This window comes from Leuresthes tenuis, unplaced genomic scaffold (genome assembly GCF_036924035.1).
Source record: "Leuresthes tenuis unplaced genomic scaffold, fLeuTen1.0.hap1 SCAF_8, whole genome shotgun sequence".
NCBI lineage: Eukaryota > Metazoa > Chordata > Actinopteri > Atheriniformes > Atherinopsidae > Leuresthes > Leuresthes tenuis.
Genome location: NW_027325362.1, coordinates 22729322 through 22751471, shown reverse-complemented (window position 1 = coordinate 22751471; position 22150 = coordinate 22729322).

Below are 22150 nucleotides of genomic sequence, written 5' to 3'. Positions count from 1 at the left end.
GTAATATCTAAGGCCATTGATTAGAGACCTTCTCAAATGACAAATCTGATCAATATTTTATAATACCAACTACCTGCATTAATAGCAAGATGGTGCGTCGAGGCTTGACCAAGCCTTTAAAACTCTCCAGATCCCAATCGAATCAGATCCAGCACATATGCTGTATGTGCCACAGAAAGCCCAATCCAATGACATCCAATACTACAACACACACAACCCAAAGGACCTGTGGCCAACATGCCGGTGCCAAATTCCAAAAGACACACCCAAGTCTTGTGTCCAAGTGGTTTTGATACAATGGCCGATTTGAGTCTGGATGTAATTTAAATGTTTTCTTTCTTTTTTGCCCCCCAGACCTTATCGTTGCTTAATTTCCTAAATGTCATTAGCTTTAATTGTTCCCTTTAAACATTTGCTCAAAAGCAATTACAGAGAGAGTTAATGTAGTACTGGCATTTATTATGTAGCCTGAAACATCTCAGAATGACTGCAAATATTACTGTGTCTTCTGGATATCATAAATGGGGAGCGGAGTCTCGACACATATAACCTTTAGATGGTAATAATGGTTCAGATATTGTGTTTTCGGCTTATACTGCTGCCTACCAAAATGTCAATTAATGCAGCTTTAGGTACTGAACCCTGGCACATGAGTGGCCCTGTAATACATGAAATGCATTTATCATATGCATGCTTCTATGTCTTCTTTATTCTTCCTAAAGTTTTAGTATTGACTTCAGGGTTCAATGACTTCCATCAGCACTATGTTTTATTTAATAGGATGGACAAAATGGAAAAAGCTGCTGTTTCAGCCCCACAAAAAAGAGACAAAGATTGTAGCTTTGACTAATAACTAATAATGCAGTGTTTACATGTGGACAGTGAAGGATATCAGGTGAGGGTTCATCGCAGAAAACTCTAAAGTCATAAAAGAAATCAAACAGAACCTCAATTAATCCCTGCTGTTTTCACTCTCCCATGGCCCCCATGAGGTTTTTCTTTACAAAAGTAACTGTGTACGTTGATACTGAGATGTGGAGTTCTATTGCCTGTTAGCCCTGCTTTACAATGAAACATTGTCAGGATTTAAATTGAATTTCCTCATCCAGGTGACCCTGTGTTGGGAGCTGTGGATGTGTTTCAGTGGCTCCACTGAAAGCATGCTCCCGTGAGGATGCTGCTCACAGCCCATTTAGTGATTCACTCCAGGAGAGCTGTCGCCATGAGGAGATTCCCCTGCACTCATGAATTCACATGAGGCTGGTACGCCTGCTTCTGCTCAGGAAAAACTGCCCATATTCATCAGGCAGGGACCAGTCTGAGGAGTCGCTCCTCAGAGCTCCAACTGCTGATCTCGCAGACTCGGCAGAGAACAGAATCCCTTATCCCTTATGATAGTGAATGTTTGTTATCGTGGATTGAAATTCCAGTTATGGGCAATAACTTGCTCCTGGTATCTTTTTTTGTCTGTTTCTCACAAAGCATGCAGGCATAGAAAAACTAGAAAATGGAACTGAGGGCCACGGGACTTCTTTTCTGGTTCTTAACATCATCTCACCTTTCATTTAAAAGGTGATTTTAGTTCTGAATGACAGGTGGGTTTAGTTTAGTTGATTTTTTCATTACATTTTCATTCCACTTCCTGATAGGTTAGGTTTAGGAACCAAAATATTCTACCTTTCAGAACCCCGTTAGAGTCCTCTCAAAAATGATTTATGTTTTCATGTTCTTGTGCAGAGTCAAAAGCTTACCAAGAACCAAATGTTTCTGTTTGGACCAACTCTTTGTTTAATTTGCTGGGCCAAAGGAAAGAGCTGCCTGAGGTTTGGGACTGGGGGGCAGGGTTAAGGGGACCAACCTAACCAACTGCATTTTTTTCTGCTACCATGTCTAAAATCTTAATCCATTTAATTCAAAAGAAACAATCCAAACAGAGCTGCAACACAGATATGTCAAAGTAGGAGTGAAAGAACGTGGGCTCGGATTTTGTCTAATTTTCCTGCTGTTTAATCTTATAATTTTGCCAGTCGTGTCTGAGAACGCTGCCCAGTGTTTGCAGCTGTTTTCATCAACACTGTCGGATGCTTTACTTTTCTTTGGGAGGGGGGGTTGTTTTTTAGCTGGCATTTATGGATCTTACTGGAAACATTGTGTATGAATCCTGTTTCTGTTGCTGATCATAAATACTTATTAGCATTTGGAAATGCCAGTCGTCGTTACAGTGTTCTGTAATGGAAAATGAATTATTATATGCATTATATTGAGTGTTACTGTGTATAACCTGCAGATGATATCCTGCAAGATACCAACCTGTTTTTCTCTTTCCTCTCTTGCAAGATATTATTAAAATCATCTTATCTCCTCAGAAAATAACTGACTCTGTGCCTTACTAAAATTTCCAGCACAGTTCACAAACAACAACTGTTTAAGAAGGCATTTATAAACCCCTTTGGTGATGTTAAGATATTAGTCTATAGGAAATACGTGACAAACACCAATCTGTTGTTTTGTTGTGAAGAAAAATATGCGCTGTGGCCCTCTACAGAAATTCAGAAAATATTGGAGGAAGGGTCCAACATGTATCGGAAGAGGTGTTATATTCCATTATGAATTGGATCTGTGGTTGCTCTCCTGTGCTGGAAAATCAAACTGGGTCATTGGCTAAAACCAACTTAGAGAAGGCTCTAGCTGAATCCTGAACCAGGATTGGAACTGCTTTGGTCAAAAATGGGTTCAAATGTGACAAGTTGGGAGTGACATCAGAGATTATTTTATGTAAAGATTTACTTTAAGGTTTCACTTTAAGACTTTGCTCATCAAGTTTCGATCATTTGATTGTATCACTTGCATATTTACGCACCGTATTTTGGCTGTCATTACAGTTTTTAGAAGAGGTTAGATTTTCTCTGTATCAGGGGCTTTCTGATAAGTAATGTAAAGAATACTGGGTAAATCGGATCACGGAATCTTTTTATTTTTTTATTGGAATGTATATATTTTTTTATTTCTTTGGCACTCGTTGTATTTTTTCAGCAGTGGGAGGGAAGAGGGGGGTTGCACGGACCGGGACTCAAACTTGGGCCAGCAGAAGCGAGAACTTCAACTTCTCTACAGAAGGCGCCCACTCAACCAGTTGAGCTACAAAATGCCACGGTTGGTTTCCTTCTACTATGCAATTCCAGTGTTGCTGACAGAGTATCAAACTGAAACAAACCTGAAAATGAGCTTTCACCTGCAGTGAAACTCTTCTTGCTCAGGATGGATTCAGTGTTTATTTTTTATTTTCCCACTATGACAATGTGAGAGGACCACAAAACCCCTTACCTGAGACCAATTTTCCATGAGAGGCCCTACCAAGGGCTTAGGCCCCAGACAACACAGCTGTCAGGATCATGGAGATACTCAAACCCCTCCACCACATTAAGGTGGCAATTGCACGGAGGGGAAGAAAGTGTTTTCTTCGGGTTAAGGATGAGTCCCTGCCTCAAGGAACTCACAGTCCTGCCTCAAGGGACTCACAGAAGCAATGCCATGTGAATCTGTGCTCTGGCCAACTCTCCTGTGGAAAGTTTACCAGCTTGTGTCTGACTCTGTCTCTGTGTTGTCACTGTGCTGAGCTGTGGGCTCCAGAAAGGGGCAATATAAAGATTTGTTTTGATACAAATCTTGACAAGAAAAACAAGTCTTTGTGTGTGTATGCATGATACACTTACTTTTATCCCAGTAATGCTCGGATGGTTTCAAGTGTGTCAAAGATTGACAGGATGACTGCCAGTTAAATTGCTGGACTTCCTGTTATCTTGAGCAGGTTGTATCCTCTGCTGAGTGCACAGATAACAGGCTGAAGGAACTATGGACAGTTTGAATCTGTCCATCTCAATTTGGCTCCAAGGCATTGCGCTTTTTATTAAGATTTGTGCAGAAAAGAAAAATTAACAATTCAGTAATAAGTGACCAATTTATTATCTTTCAGTCAAGTCTACATTCTGCAAAAGTGATGACATTCATACACATCTGTCAATGCAGTGGAAGAAGGCTTTTTATCTTCCTCGTTGCAGTTTGTTTAAAACCTTGGACACTTGAAAGCATGGCCTGTTTTCTCAAGACTTTACCTGAACTCAGAAGATATAGAATGTGACATGTTTTATATGTTATTCAGAAAGTTAACAGGTTTATTCTGCTTCGTTAGCCTAAACATTCCGAGAAGGATGTGTGTCTAAAGAGGAATTAAGCCAGACATCAGTAAAGCAACTCACTGAGACGAGCTGCTCATGACATATTTTTCTAAGGGATATCCACTTGACTGGCTCATTAGCCTTCAAGCTGTTTTGTTCAACTCCAAACTTGGACACTCGCCCATCCTTACCAATCTGTTAGGCTGTAAACTGCTGATGTATCTGTATTCTCTTACAGTGGTTTTACAGATGACTGAATCCAGGTCATGTTTGGAAAGAACCAGACTTTTCAGGCAGCCTCCTGCCAGGAGGGTACGAGAATAAATGAGCGACTACTTCAGCTATGCTAGCTTACAACTCGCATTCAAATGAGAGAAATTACTTCAATGCTCTCACTCTCAACAGATGTTAATGTGACCTACAGGTTTTGTGTATCATCGTGTTCTGTGATATACAAGGGATGTCTTTTTTCCATCAGTAGGTCTGTAGACTGTATGAAGACTCTGCGATAGTAACAGTCGGTCAGGTCAGTCAGAACATTTTAAGTTTTGATTTAAAATTTCAAGGCTTTATTGAAGCAAAATAAGTAAAACACACTGCAAATACTCCTTCGGAAGTTTTGCCACACAGTCTCTGAATCCATCATAGCAACATCATTACATTAATTATTAAATTTTATATATATATCTACTATCCAATTCATGTGGGATTTTAATTTGATTAGGTGCAGGAAATATTAAGCATGACAGATTGTCAAGCTCCACCTTTGCTAGCCTGTTCACTTTTTTGTTTATCCAGCTTCATGGAACACAGTTCTGTCTCATTCCAAACTTTTGGAGGAAAAAAAAAACGATGGCAGAGAATAAATGGACATGCAGTTGCCTTGCATAAAAACTCACAGACGTGGAAATGAGCCATACGTGTTTTATGTGCACCCTTCCAATGATCATATTCAGTTATAAAACTCAGGCTTCTACTAAAACATGATCAAATAAAATCACATTTTATTTATATAGCACTTTTTATACAAAAAGCAGTGCAAAGGGATTCACATAATAAAATCAATACATACATAACCTCACACGACATCACACTGACAACCACACTGCACACTCTTTTTAAAAACATCAATGGTCTCTGCAGACCTGAGGTTCTCTGGAAGGCTGTTCCACAGATGAGGTCCATAAGTCACTTTATCAACAGTATGAATTAGAAATAAAGGCTTGATACAGTTGAAATAGATTTTTTTTTGTCAAGTGAAGAAATGCATCTTGAGAAATGTAGGATCCACTGTTTATGTAATGTGAAACCATGCCAGGGACTACAATTTAATTTAGTTCAATTCAAGATGGCTTTAATAATCCCCAAAGGGAGATCATATTGTTGCACTATAAATGATTGTCATAGATTCATTATTGTCATAGAACAAAATATAACAAACATATAACAAAAATGAGTTGAATGAAAAATATAACAAAAGTCAGATGAAAAACTTTTGGAAATTTGAAGTATTTTAGGGAGAGAGGTGTGGTGGAAATCTTCAGAGATTGTAGAGCTGTTGTACCTTGGCAACACTTAGCTGATGATCTCATTACTCTTACTGTAGGCGACATGGACAGAAACTCACAGCCATCGATGGTTGTAGGCGTGCCTAGAGTTATACAATCTGTTGTTAAGAAACACAGACCTGCCTCCTACTCTACTGTCTGCCTGTTTAGTCTGAAAGCTGGGTAGACCATCAAAGATCTTTAATTCTGATTGGTCTGACCACAAGGCATATTTCCACTATGTGATGGTCCATCCCAGATACCCCTGGGCTCAGGAAGGTCGATTCCACCTCTTGAAAACATTAACAAAAGTCTTTCTTTTTTGCACAGCAAAATTTTAAGTGATATTTGCGAAAATAATTCAATCATGTAATAATATTATGCATGGAAGAGAGAGAAATATGTAAATGCCTTTCAGTCTTTCTTTAAGAAACCTAATTTTTCAATGATTTTTTTTCTATGCATCTTTTGATAAACTTGAGATTCTATGTCCATCTTCACTCCTCAAAGGCCTTTCATAGATACTACTTTTGTATCAAACCATGACTACATTTACCTATGAACATCACAGGTTTGAAAAAACATCTTTTATTTCTTTAATCTTCTGTGGGTTGATTTTTTTTTTTTTGTATTTTTTTCCGACTTTTCCTGATTTGTTGTTGCATTATTTAACTAGTTATCAGTAAAACTTTGACAATACGACCGTCTTGAGTCTTTATCATACTGACTGAATGTCACAAGCTATTGTCATATTTTATAAATTTGAAAAGTGTATGAAAGTCACTTCAGATAGAAATGAAAGAAGAGTTATTTTCTGCAATAGTTCATAGGTTGTATGTAAGCTGTCCAGCACTCACAAACTCACATGATCTGTTGCCAGCGCTGACCTTACCTCATTCGGATGACCTGAACAAAGTGGGTCATGTTGTGTAATACTAAAGAAGGAAGTGAAGAACATCATGCCTACTTGGTCCCCATGTGGCTGCAATGGGGTGAGGCGGGAGGGGGGCTGTGTTTTTGAGGTGACACATGGTTTTTATCAGCACATACAGATCAACAGCTTCCATGGCCTCACAAGTCTCCAGGCAAACAGCTGAGACTGGCCTCGTTTCAAGAGCTCTGCCTCGCTCTTCCCATCGCCCTCTTGACATGATTTGAGCTTGATCTTAGATTTGCAGCACGCCTGACTGGAGTATAGGGGAGGCGTTGTGACCTTGAAAATACTATGTTCCAACTGTGTCCTAAGGCCATTCTTAAGACATAAAGAAAATGATGAGCTGTAAGGATATTTATTCACTTGATGGGTTTTAGTGGTGAGATTGTTTCAGTCATGCTATCCCATGATGTTTTGACTACCTTTTCCCATTAAAGTGCTAAACCAACAGAATAGATATGGACACATCGAACTATAGAAATAATGTGACTTCTGTTAGACATAACCAATAAATTCAAAATTAAACCAGTTCTGTTGAGATAGTTGTTGATGACTGTTGAGTTGTTTGGATAGCTTTGGTGGGGCAAAAATCTAAGATCTGCCTATGTTAACACACAAGATATTAATGTCAAAACTGTAATTTGCTTCTATTTCTAAAACACTTACTGAATCATATTTCATTTCTTGGAAGTGTCTGCTGCCTGAGACATGCATCTGGGGCATCTGGTCTGGATTTCCAGCAGCAATGAAGGTCCCAACAGACAGCCAGCTGCTCCATCACCCTCTTCACCTAAGGCCACGCTCATTTAGCAACACTGAGATACTTATCACAGTCACATGGAAAGCTAACATTCATATAATCAGTGTTTTCACCTTCACTGTCTGGTTCTGACCTGGCCACAGAGTTAAGTCATTATTTGGAAAAGAAAACTCAGATTTACACTTATTAATTCCCCTATGTGTTAATCATATTCTGTTGCCAAACTTTGTTCAGATCCACAGATCTCGCCAGAGGAGATCCCAAAGTTTTCAAAGAGATCTGGTACGTAAACCCAGATTATAGGGAAATGTGTATGAATGGTGCACACAACAGCAAAGTTTTATACATGTTAAAGGTGAAGCTAAATAGCTGCTGGTTAGCTTAGCTTAGTCTCAGAGCCAAACCTACCTGGTTCTGTCTAATCAGGATTTATAAAGCTCACATGTTTAACATAACATAAATTCTAAATGTGAACAACTGCTTACAGAGCTAAACATTTTTTGTTGCAACTGCAATCTAACTACAATAGCAAATACACTGCGTTATATGGTTATTTTCATCTTAAAAGTTAGCATGTTTTGTCAGTTACGTGCTTCTTTGTAGTGGCAAAAGCAAAAATTGTAAAAGCTACATCTTACAGCTTTTACATAGTATAATAAGAATGAAGATTAAACACCATGACAGTTATCAATGAAAGGATATTTGTACTGTAAGAAAAAGCTAGTATGTAGAGAGGTTTACACCTAGTTACAGGATACATTGACTGGCTATAGCATATAGAATACTACTGTTTCCAAAATTAAGTAAGAATTTGTGAAGAATTCATGAAATTGGACTGGTCACTGTATACTTATACATTGGCTACACCAGAATACTATGCAATAGTTGGCCAATCCAGGATTGCTGTGCTATGTTAGCATTTAGCATTCACGTTCTAAACTTGAGCAAGCTCTCAAGAAGGAAAACACAAAGAACTTTTCATCATAATAGGAAGGGATCCGACATTTACAGACATGACCCTTGAGAGTCTGGAAAGGTCAAGCCAGTACAACACCAGTGGAGGCTTGCTGACATGAGCATCACATTACAACAAATGTGCAGCATAATGCCTTGCACTTCGTTTCTGCAAAGTGTTAAAAGGTTACAACACAAAAGCATTTATCTGTGCAATCTCAAAGGTTGCTACAGCTTAATGTAACTGTTGCATATTATTAGCATGTGCAGGATAAATGTGGCATTGTGTACAATTACAAAAGAGCAATTAACATTTATATAGGTTCCAGGTGTAGCAGACGCACCTGATTAAGATAACTACAGGGGGGTAAAGGCTGAACTCCGATTACCAATGACAAGTATGACTTAATGATAAAATTCAATTATGTCCCACTTTGCTGTTGTGCCATATTGACATATGCTAGTTAACATGAAATGCAATAGTTTAAAATGAATATCAGATAAAGGAATGAATGTGAACTTTCAGCTTTTCATTTCTAATTCATGAAAGAAGAAATGCAGCTGCTGAGGTTGCGTTTTTACATTCCTCTGGCTTTCAAGAGTGACTCAATGTGATTGTGTCCAGCTGCCTAGAGCTGTGCTCCCATCTTCTTCAATTTGTCCAATAAACTAATGGGGATAAATGCCAGTTCGTTTCCCCTACCTGTGTCTTCCTAGAAAGGCACTGACAATTATCATTCGTCTCCTGATGGGGGGTTGTCTGGGCCTTTCATGTAATAGATAAGAGAGCAAGCAAGTAACTGGGAGAGAGAAACGTGTAATGGCATTTGGCAGACTGGCATATAAAGAAAGGTCCTAGGAGAAGTGTCATCAAAACAACTCACCAAAATATTTGCTCCTTATTCCATCACCTGCCCCATCTCTCACACCAGACAGACACAAAGTCAGGGTCATGTCTGATCTCTAAAAGGTGTACTGAGGTTGAAGGTGTAGAAATGATTCTGACACTGTCATAGGTCATCTCTGCTTCACATGCAGGAAGTCTGCGTTAATTTGTGTTCATTCAAAGGGAGAGAAAAAGAGAGAGTATAAAGCAAAAATGATTTTGAACTTCTGCCCTGGGTTAATCTGCAGGGCTGAGTCGAGTCAAAGTTTTCTCCAGGTCTACAAACACCTGTAAAAACAAAAATATTGAGGCATGTTGATGGAAAATAGTTTTTCAGGAACGAAAATGAAGTTGCTCTGGTGTAATTACTCTTCCCTGTTTTTGCCATTCGATCTTACCAACCACATCGCTTGACAGAATATGAAAAAGCTACATTGGTCCACCAGTCAAAGAATTTGTACAAAACTTGTACAATCACTACATTTTCATGATTTTGATCCTTACAATAATACAGCTTGATTTTTATTCGTCATCACATCAATGTTCTATTTGCTAATGTATATTTCGACACAAATGCTTATGAGGGAGACAGAGGGAATGGCACAAGGTGCCAATCTACACAGCTTTGTGCAAGAAATGGCAAGTTTGAGACTTGCACAACATTTTCCACGATTATTGAGCTGTTTATTTCCCTTGCCTGGGTGTTTCTTTACTTCTTACTGCGCTCTCATCCATGAATGGTTAGGGTAAGGCGTTAAAAAAAGAAAACAACAGGCTAGGAATGTGTTAGCCTTTCACAGTTCAGAGTCATCGATTGTGACACCACTATGTTTTGGTCATGTGAAGAAAGTGGATGGTGCAGCTACGCATAGCGGTTTCAGTCATGCGCCTTTGTGTAAATGAGATTAACACCAACATATGACAATTGCTTTCTCACTTTTCAGTTGCATTCACATTTGTTTCACTTCCTGCTTGGGTTTAGACAATAACATTACTTGGGTGCCATTAGAAAGGAATCCTGGTTAGGGCTAAAATGCATTTGTTCAATGTGGCCATCACCTTCGTGTGCTCCATTTTACCGGTTTCCTTGGTTACGTGTAAACATGACATGTTAACAACACTTAACATGTAGTTGCTCTCTTGACCGCCAGAGATCACATAATCTTTAAACCAGAGGTTTTCAAAGTGGAAGAAGGGCATCCTTAGAGGGGCTCCAAACAGCTTAGTGAATGGATGTGAAGAAATATTCTATTAGTTATTTAATTGGTTATTAAAGGGTCCTAAAAGTGTGAGATTTGGTTGAAGAGACATAGGAAAATGTCTTTTAAAGGAAATTTACAGATTTTCCCAAAGAGACCCCTCCCCCCCAAAAAAACCTGCAAACAGTCCAAACCAGAACAATAACAACAAAAAAATGCATAACAACCCAACGATATGCAAAATGACCACAATCCCTGACTTTGACAACTGCTTTAAATAGAATTTCAGGTTCGATCTGCTTCCATGAACATAGGCAATCTGTTAGGGAGGACAACAGACTTGTTTCAACACAGGAGGCTATAGCTGCAGTGCCTCTCATTGGCCTTTGTTCCCCTAAGTGCAGACCTTTGCACGGGTCATGTGCCTTTTGAGCCCAACACCAGCCCATTCTACCAAATATGTTAGAACTATTTTTGTTTATAGTGTGAAATATAGTCGTATCACAAGAAGAACTGACTTGGCAGTGTTAATTTTGCCTGAATTGGATTAAGGCGGTACAATAAATGAATGGGTTGATACAGAAGCCACCTACCATGTATATTAGTGCAACTTCTCCCAGTTTTACAAGAACCCACACATATCCAGGTAAATGCACAAAACTGCACGCAACTGCTCAAAACGGACACTCGCGTGCATGAACACAGACACACTTTTGTAGATGATGACAGCAGGAACAAAGTCATTTATGTGGTATGATCTATGAGGTCACAACACAGCACACATTACTCATGTTACTGTTTTCCTTTCATCAATTTACCAACTTTAGAGAGTTTTTACCATTCATCATCAATCTTTCTTTCCCAGTATTTTAATGTATTGCTACAGTCTGTCAGTTTGGATCTTATTTTTGGTACAAAGGTGTTTAATAGAAGGTCAGAAAAAGAGATAGATGAACCTTCAACAGACAGACTCTGATGCTCTCTTGCATTTTTTCCAAGTTCACCACAAGTTTGAAATACATTGTTACGGAAGTTTTATTTTGTAAATGAGTTTGGATTGAAAAATCCCAAAAAGATAATTTTGTAATCCTCAATAGTTTCTGTGTATTAAGTGTAGGGAATGAAATCATCCCTGTTTCCCGCATGAACAATTTCTCAACAACCTTTTCAAAACATGTATGCAAAAAGGGGGAAAAAAGTAGCAGTATAGTAATAGCACATCAAAGGTCAAATGTAACTCACAGCTGACTCAAGAGTCCTCCAAACTCAGATCCTTTCTAACTTTTAGTTGACCTGTTCATGACAGAGGTTTTCTTTGACTGCTCAGCCTTTCATTTGAGGCCTGCCATTGATTTACATTGTTGCATAAAACATATGGCAATATGAAAGCATCTCAGCAAGGTTATACACATCACATAGGGATGACTTCCTACATGTTTCCCTATGTTTCCTAGGCAACAGTCCTCTTTCAAGAGATGTAATCTTATGTACTTAATTACATTCATGTCTAAAGAAAACGGGTAACCTTGAAGGAATTGCTGCATATCTGGCTGTGATAACTTGGTGTTCTAGTTCTGAGAGTAATCTACTTAAGGCCTTTCACCGGGTCATTATTTAGAGCTTGGCTGGGAGCTATCTTGTTGGAAAAGCTTAGAAGTGCAAGGTAAATGGTAGGGGTCATTCCACCAAGTCTGTGGCTGCTGTAGAAAACTATTGATTTGCTTGACTGTATTTCACAAATTAGCACAGGATGTGCAACATCTGCACCTTTTTAAGCAATATTGAGAACTTTCATTCTTTTTACACAGTGCCTTCAGATAAAGGCTGTAGATTTAAACAGCGATATAAGGTAAGTGATCCTTTTCAATTATTCATTAAATAATAATACATCTAAAAAAAAAATCAGTGCATTTATTGTTGTTCTTTGCCCTCATACAATCACCACCATATAAAACCACATCTCTTAAGATCAGCTTCTTGAGATTTCTGACCTCACTTTAATATAAAATTCCATCAGCTGCAGACAGTTTAAGTTTTTTTTTGTTTGTTTGTTTTTTGCATGTACAAAATTTGGATTCTTTAAAACTTGGCCAGCCCTTGCTTTTTTCATTTGAGTTGTCCCTTTGGCAATTTGCTTGTGTGATGAAGATCATTATCTTCACTCGCTGTTCAGCTTCAACCTTTGAACAGATGGCCTCACATTACACAGCTCCCCTGTGTCTACAGCAGTGAATCTTAACATTTCCAGAACCATGCTTCATGGTTAGTATGAAGTTCTTCTGAAAAAATAAATAATTAGCATCTGTTCTATGTCAGAAGGCTGTAAAGTTTGAATGCAGACAGGACTTTGATGAAAATGTTTTATTCTTCTTTTGTTGAGTCAGTACTTATTTTTAATGTAATTTCTTAGAATGGACTCCCAGTTCCATGTCCACAAGGCATATTATTTAACAAATTATTCACTTTGAAGAACCCAAGCAACTGATGGTGAAGAAGAATGGTTTTATAAAGCAGATCTCCAAGAAAATGTCAGGTGGGACTATGAGATTTAGAAATATCTGCTGTCTGGCAGCTAAATTCATTATTATCATACCAGGCAAAGAACATCATCATATCATCATACCAAAGGTGTGGGTGATATGAAACAAATCTGATTGGGCTATTTCAATCTTGTTACTTAAATTTACGGTGTAAATATCAGAATTTTGTAAACATTTATATTTATTTGAAATCCATCTCTCCACCTTGTGGAGATAACTCATATTTAGGATTTTTTCCAAGCTGGTAACCTACCTGTACGGAGATTCCTCATGACTAATTTCAGGAATAATTCTCAGCAGAGAGTCATTTGCTTCTCTGAGGCTACAAACACATTTGATGAAGTTTTATTCTACATACAGGCTGGGCTTTAAAAGCTTTCATAGCTTGTTCAATCTTTCGTCTGTGACTGTTGATCCAACCTTGTTTGGCAACATGTTGACATGTGACAATTCAAAGTAGACTTCTTACCAGGCCCACCATCCACTCTGTACTTGCAGCTTTCTGATTGTTTGTCCCCTTGAATGTTATGTTTCCCTCTTTCGGCTGCTTTTTTCTCCTGAAACTTTACTATTTTCTATTGAGCCCCTACTCTCATCTTCATATTAAGCAATTTTCCTTTTTTTAAAATTGTTTTTATCAATACGTCAGGGGATGAGTTAAAACCAACTATGAGGCTGGAGTCAGATTCTTTATGTTCTCTACCACCTTCGATAATTTGGTACGAGAAAACTGCCTCGGCTTGCTGTGGCATCCAATCATTACAATGAAAAAAATTTAACTTGGCAAGCAGATTGAGTAGTATAATGTCACAACTAGAAGAACAGCAAGCCTCCAACTCCTACAGCAATAAAACTATGCCACTCACTGGCAGCACTGGGACGTTCTGCTGTTCCTACAAACAAGATTTATGTAGTTCATATGTAGTTTAATATGGGATAGACAGCTTGAGCTGCTTATGGGACATGAATAGTAGCGTAGTAACCTTTCCAAGGTGCAGGGAAGTTCGTTAGTTTTAACCTTCAATGTGCCTTCCAAAACAACTGGAGTGCTCTGAAAAAGGAGCTGGGTGCACCTGTGGCATAGACATACACTCTTTACTAGGCACACGAGCCCAGTTAATTTGTAAGTTGCAAGCAGAAAATGGATGGATGGATGGGGAATCCTCCTGGGGCTCATGATTAGCCACTGCACTGTAGTGAAAACAGTAATTGAGCCACTCAGCAACACTTCTCTACTCTCCATGATAACAAAGGCATAATCTGCCTATACTTTGCAACAACATGAAATAGCAAAACTACCTTTTGCATCCCACCGCATTAGTATCTCTTGCTGGATAAAAGCAGCCACAGGTGTCCTTGTGATTTATGAATGTGTTTGCAAATGGTTGCAAATTAGTCCCTTTTATTGTTTAATCCAAAAATAAATCAGAGACATGCAACATGTGTGATGTATAGTTAATCATTTAAGTCCTCTGTTTAGATGTAATTATTGTGTAGATACTGAGAGCATATTGTGAAATGTTTTCTTTCCCAGTGGATGTAATTTTCAGCATGAGTTTTCATGGCTTAATTTGATGGTAAAATGGGAAATGTAGAACTGTGATGGGTAACATATAGGGATAAAGAGATATTCCTTTCTCTTTGGCTGCATATAGCTCCAGTCCATTGGTATATGATGGACTTGATGTGATTACAGGCATTTTGTTCTGAGCAAAGACTGAAATGTTTGTTTGGAGTAACCCTGCATTGAAAAAGCATCAGTACACAAACTTACTTTTTGTTTGTTTTAGGCCAAATTCTCAAACCTTTCTCCAAACTATTCTGTGCATTTTTGAGAAACTTCTGTGTTGTAGTACAAACTGAAGAAAGGAAAAAAAATTCTTGAGTGTTTCTACATGCTGTAGGTGATCTGGAGCACGGCAAGTTATATAAATATGGTTTGTGATGTAAGTTTTTTTTTTTTTTTTCCTGTCTATCAGGAGACCAGAGTACAACTCAAATTAGATACAAGCACCCGCTTATCCCATATGAACAAGGTGAAAGAAACAATTCAGTTTACGTCAACTTAGCAATTTTGTTTTTGAGGGAAAACAAGGATTTCACACTGAAGTGAAATGGGATCTTGTAAACAAAACCCCCACAAATTATTCCATCGCCCTACCTTCTTATCAGAAATGTGTTTCTCATTTATCAGACAGGTTTTTTTCTCCCAGTTTCAGACACGGCTGGTGCATCACAGTGCTGATGTTAGAGGACACCCTGTGCGCATCTCAGACGCTACACTTTCTTGGACAAAATGTGCAGTATTTTATGTGCTGGGACTTAGATGAGGAGTGATTCAGTGAAGCTTAATTTCTCATGTCCTAACTGCCGGCAGATGTTAGGAACACCTCTCATCTTAAACCTTCTTAAAGTTAAATAAAGGGCGTGATATTCAAACACTCATTGTCCCATTGTGTGGAGGTGAGACTGAATCCAGGTTTTTCTTTGTGACAACCACACGCAACACCATGAATGTTTACCCCGAGGTTTCCTTAAAGGCACCCTCTTTTTTCTCATCTTTTAATAAATGTCCTTTTCCTCATTTAAATGAATCAAGGACATTGCTCTTTTATTGCTCACTCAGTACTTGCAGTCAAACAGATATGATTTTAGATGAGTTTCTGCATCTGGACATAAAAATAACTCTGTAGAGGAACGCAATTTCATTTTCACTAACAATTTTTCAAATAGTTAACCGAATTCCACATGGGGAGGTCAAAGGAATTTAAGTGAAAAAGATGACTGCCAACTGAAAGACTGAGTTTGACTCCCTTTTAATCACTGGAATTTCAAAGTAACTTTACCCTGAAATGCCATTTTAGTATTCAGTCACTATTTTTCTCACAGGCTGTAAACTTGGCTGAGGGTACAGAATATAATGGTTTAAGGTTAGACATAAAACTACATGGTTAAGGATTGAACAACTTGTCACTTGTGTTAAAACAGACGTTGTCTGCTTGTTCCCAGTATTGTGAAATACACCACTGTGTTGTGAGCCATTTCTAATGTAAGGTAGCTCAAAAGCTGCACATTAGCATATTAGTGACGTAATTACTTAACATTTGCATTCTGCTTGTTCCCAGCCTTTTATGTGCTCTTTCTGTGCTCACATACATTGTATTTTTATCCTAAATAATTCCCCAATAAAGCTGCTTTTATTCACATATATTTTCTGTTTCTGTTGTCAAAGAGGAGAACAAAATCCGACGCTCTGACTGAAAAGTGGCTCATTAAGACTAAGTATTGAGCCACAATCCTTTTTGACAGCACTGCAAGGATTCTGTTTTAAATTCTTGATTTGAAAATCTTGTTTTTATAACCACAACATCATCTGACATAACAACATTCAATGTCTTGAATGTTTTATTCAGCTGCTTTACTTTCTCTGCTCTGCTGCTCATGCAGCGGCTGGACAAGCACAGGGGAGCCTATTACTTCTTACTCTTTATATCACAGGACTCAACAAGGCAGAAAACTAGATCCTGTCACTGTAGAATAATACTGGCGACTCTCTTCCCCATGAAGTAGTTAACATTTGTTCTGAAAGTTGCTAGATTTGTATGTAGTCACTTTTGAAAAGAAGTCACTGAGGTGACTGAAAAGTGTCTAAATCTGGCAACAAATCCACTCAGTTAGTAACACTGCATGTGCTTTTCTTGGATGACTTGGGGCCAACGTCCACGTTCTTGGCTAATAAAGGTTGAGACACAGACGTCCTAATGAAATACATTACTCTGAAAGTCATGCTGAGTGGCAGGAAAAAAAAAGATTTTTTATTCAGCAGGGATTAAAAGTACAACAATAATGAGATGAAAAATCTTAAAAACAGTCCAAATAAATAAAAGACAAGGTCACATGAAGGCCAATCTAAAAAAAAATGTGGGTGTTTTTGAAGTGATTAAAAAGAAGTCGCTGATTCTGCAAGCCTTATTTCCTCTGGCAGGTCATTCCAAAGTCGAGGGGCCCAGATAGTTGCTGGCAGTTCTGATGTCGAGGCCCAACTCTGTCTTCAACAAACCCTAGGTTTCCACTCATAAGTATTGATGTAAGTTATTACTTTTGTTAAAACTGTTTTGGTCCCTCAAGAAATTCCCACCAGCTACTTGGGTAAAAGATTTATGCAGGTGCTTCTACCATTTTTAACCAGCTCTGCACTAAAATGGGGTCAAGGGAGTTACTTTTAATTTGTCTACTATCATCCAGTCCCAAATCCTCAATTAAACAACTCCAGTAGCCGATTCCACAGATCACTGCCCATATAGAACCCTGGTAAACATATAATAGAATGGTGGGATGACATGGGATTCTGTAGTGTGTTGACAGAACAAGGCTACAGACATGCTCCAAAGTGATGTAATGTAGGATATTGTCATTCTATCAATTATAGATTTACCATTTCAATAATTGAATGACAGTATAAGCTTGTAGGTTTCAGTACAGAGTTGTATGTCAGAAATAATAGAAATCAATGTAGCTTCAGAGCACATAATGGCATGTTTGAAGAAAATCTTGGAAAGTATTTTAGAAAAAGTTTACTAATTGGATCTGCTCTTTTGATTCTTTGAGCAAAGCACAAGGTTGAACTTGGCAATGGTGCTTTAAAACACCTGCCAAACAAAAGCAGTCATACAGAGGTCTGGACAGAGAGAACAGGCCATAAATCCTAATTTACGTGATGGTCACTGAGGTGTGACAAGCTGGCTTCCACAAGAGGGAACTAGATCAAAGACTGGGCAGAGATGGAGACAGCGGGCAGGTGATTCACCTCTGAGGAAAAGTCCTGTGTAGACTTGACCTTCAAGTTCTTGCTCATGAAAGTGGAACCTAAAGTGTAAATGTCATGTTTGTATGATTTAAGATGAATTTGGAGCTAATCTTTAGCTCTTAATCCTTTTGAAACTCATAATAATCTCTACATGCCCCTATTTAGGAGTCATTCACGTGACAGTTGCTCATAATGATGCACACTTAGCTAAAGCACTGTCATTTCCTTTCAGTCTTGATAGATCATTTGGGCAGATGCAGAAACAAAGTTAGAGAGTCAGGTTTAAGAGAATGCGAATGACATTTGTAAAATGATGGTACCGTTCTGCAATTTTTAAAAGATCAAGTGAAATGACACTTATAAAAACAGATATTGCTTATTGGACAAGAAAAAACACTATTTAAAAAGTTATTTTCCAGTATTTTCCAGCAGGATATCAATATATATATTTTTTTATGGCTCGTCAAAGACAAAAAGTGTAGGAAGGTTTGTCCGGTGTAGTCCGGTGTAGAATAGCACTCCACCTCCGACTGGCACCAGCAGTCGTCTGTGTACGATGGCCTAAGGAGGTGAACCTGCTGAACTTTTCTCCATTAATAACAGAAGACAGTGTTGGCTGTTTTAGAATTTTGCGAGTACCAAAAAACAAACACACACAAAAAACCCAACACACGGACGCTGCTGATTGCAGGAGGAATTTAATCTGACATACCAGACAATGCTCAAAAAGAGTGTCTGTCAGAGAAGTCAATACTTCAAATATCATTCCATATCTTCTGAAGCACCAATTTCTTCCTCCGGCGGCCTGTCCAGGGTGTACCCTGCCTCTCACTCAATGACAGCTGGGATATGCTCCAGGCCTCTGCCACCCTGAATTGGATTAAGTGGGTATAGAAAATGGAGGGATGGACCTGACCCGTTTACATGCATTGCAGAAATACGATAATCGGAAAAACCATGATTTACATTTTTCAGTTATCAGATTTCCTTCAGAGTATTGTATATACCTACGTAGTGACGTAGAACTCAAGCTTTCTGTTATTTTCACAACATCTGGTCTTATTTGTTGGAGTGTGTCCTTTTTTCTGTATTTCCTCTCGTTGAGGAGATGGAAAACGTTGAGGGCTTTCATTTACTTTAACATTAAATTGGTCTCCCCTTCACTCCAGAACTGGCTCATTGCTGACTTTCCACTGCTGCGCGCCATGTTTGTTTTCTTTTGTCTCTTTTCTTTTGCCATTTTCTGTCTGATTATGAGATAAAGACATTATGTGGTTTACATGATCACATGTTTGCAAACAGCTAGGCTAGTTAGTGTGTCTAGCATAAGTGAAACCACCAACAGACTTGCAACTGTTGGAAATAACGTGGCTATTTAACGACCTAAAATTGACTAGTAACTCTCCAAACATTACGTACAGAGTGAAAAGGAGCAGAGAAGAACTAATTGTACTTTAGTACTGTCAACTAAATTGTGCTTAAAAACTTTGGCCACACAAGCATATAACACTCAAAGCACCTACATTTCATATATACCCTTTTTTTCTATATGCATGCAAGCTTCTGTTTTACAGGAAATGTATGAAAGCTTAACACTTGCACTTAATTTTGATTGATACAACATGTCAACAGTGAACAATTAGCCTAGTGCAGCGTCTAATTACCCATGACTAATGAACTGTACAATGAAAGGCACAGCATATCAGCATCTCGTTCCAGGATACAAAATACAGAGATTCATGAGTCCCTTTAAAAAAATGTTTAGAAGGCTTCATTAAACCCAGCCCACATTCTAACTTCTATTCATAAGTACAATAATGAAAAAGTGTTGGAAAGTTTCAACAAAAATGCATCCCTTTGCAATAGAAGAAAGTTTAGAGGTGATGGGTCTGACACATAAGTTTTTCTGACTTGGAGTTGCACACAGGAGCTGCCTTCCTCTGTTACTGTTCTCAGTATACATACTGCTGTCACGGCTATGGAATCATCGATACACACAAAGAGGGACCCAAGAACAGCCTGACACAGAGAAATGGGAGAAATAAACTGATTTATTACTTGTGATGGTATAAGGTAGGTCCACAGAGAGTCCAGCCTGCAATATCTCTAGGAAGAGAGGAGGAATGGTTGAATTGGTCCAAGCAGTAATCAAATAACAACAGTAGTTTTCACAGTGAGGGCTTACTGTGTCTCCAGGAAGGTTTCCAACACAGGAGGGGCAATGATGACACTGGCTGTGGTGTGGTTTGTCCGAGATGGTGGCGGCGCGAGCAGGCAGGTATACAGCGAGGAAGCAGAGAAGAATGCAGGTTGTAATCCGGACACAGTGAAGAGATCGATGGAGGTATCCAAGGATCTCAGAAGAGGCGAGGTTACACTGGGCAGCACAGGTAAAGGCACAATAAGTCATTGGAAGGTTTTACGAGAAGCACTGGTGAGCCTGATTACCAACAGAGACTGTATGACAATGTGGCTAAGTCTGGAGCTCCTGCAGGTTCTTAAGAAGTCAGCTCGAACGAGCACAGAGGAGCAGCTGGTGTGCCGGCAGGAGCAGTCCTGGACTTCCTGGATACCTGCTCAGCCCCGCCTGGAACTCAGAACACAACTGCAATAGCACAACCAAGTGCAATCATGGCAACTGCAACTTAGGGACATCATTACAGAGCACATCTTATTGTTCTATATACACATGGGAGAGACAACTTTACATCTGTACTGATCCAGATTACACCAAAATTATATTAACTACCTTTTAGACAATTAATTAAAAGGTTAACATCAATGTCATTGATGATCACGTTCAGCACGTACAACACAGCCTTATAACCTCTATGTTCATTCCTTCTTCACTCTAATTGACACGAGCCCCTCTTGTTTTTATTGTTATTAGTATTTTTATTTATGTTATCATTATCATATGCCCTTCCTGCTAATTGGGTTACACACTTCTCTGCTCTTTAAAATCCACTGATAGACTTGAGCTTATTCATTTGCCCAGTTCCAAAAGAGGAGAGGTCACATGAGTCCAGGTTATACTCTAAGCCCTTTATAGAATGAGACCAAGCTACAGTAACAGTTCCCATCTAACTATTCATTGAAAGCTGTGAACATCTGCTTTGAGGTTTCCAATGACAGTCAAAAAATAATCAGAGATGAAGCATCAATTACAGCCCAAAGCCATCAGTAAATAAATGATTAAATGAATGAATAAATAATCTCGTCACCAACTTTAGCTTTCCTAAAATCTATTTTGCCCTTTGCTGTCATGCACTCAGTCTACACCTCTTTAATTGTTGATAGTTAAAACAGTTTTAACCTGCTATATAGTGCCAACTGTGTGTGAGAGTTGCATGAGAGAAAATGAGAGAAAGAAAAGCAGTCTCTTGCATCATCAGTTCTGCCACAAACGTACAATAGGTTTAACAGTAGAAACAATAGAAACAGATCCTACAGGCAGTGTATAGAAGGGACACTAATGGGATGAGGATAACTTGAATTAAGATAACATGCTGCTTGTAAACACATGACTACAGGCCAAAAGAAAGCATTTAATTAGCTTGTTGTAGCAGGTGTATCTGCATTCAAAATCCAGTTTGGGTCCAGAAACTAACATTGCCAGTGTTTATTGTGTGAAACATAATATGTCACTACAATTCATCCAATACATTACATTAATATAGTGTAATCTTAATCCTTCATATATGCAATAAAGGCAGTTCAGCAAAAGCAAACATATTTATTTATAGCCATAACTACAAAAGTTTGCTTTCCAAAATGTGCTTATTCTTAATGAGAATCAAGAGCAAGAGAAAAATAGCAAAAATTTGTAAAACTTGTAGGATTTCCTTCTGTCATTCTCAATATTTGGAGTCAAATTGTCATTGGAGGCTTGAGTTTATAAATGTGATTTTAGATGCAGCTGTTAGAGCAAGAAACCCTCCTGGGAAAACTGCTCTGAGGACTGCTGAATAGGGAAATAAAAGCCCAGTGTCACAGCAAAAAGACTGAAACAAACTATGAAGGGTTGGAGACCACTTGTAATGTGCAGCCGCACCTGGACAAATGTGACATTCAGGGAAGGGCAAATTAATTCTGAAACATCCCATAGTTAAGCTGCTATAGGCCTGACTGCTGGGGGGCCTCCTATGTCACACCTCACTTTGATCTCTTTTTTACCCCTTTTTTTTCCTCATATGACATTATGTACATTTGGCATTGCTGTTGTCATTAACTTGTGTTTGTCTGGTCTGGTGTTACGGTTGTTGTTGTCCCCTCTTTTCTTCGGGGAGCTCAAACCCGAGCTGGTGGAGGTGGACGGCCACCCTTCCTGCCAGATGTTTCATCCAGT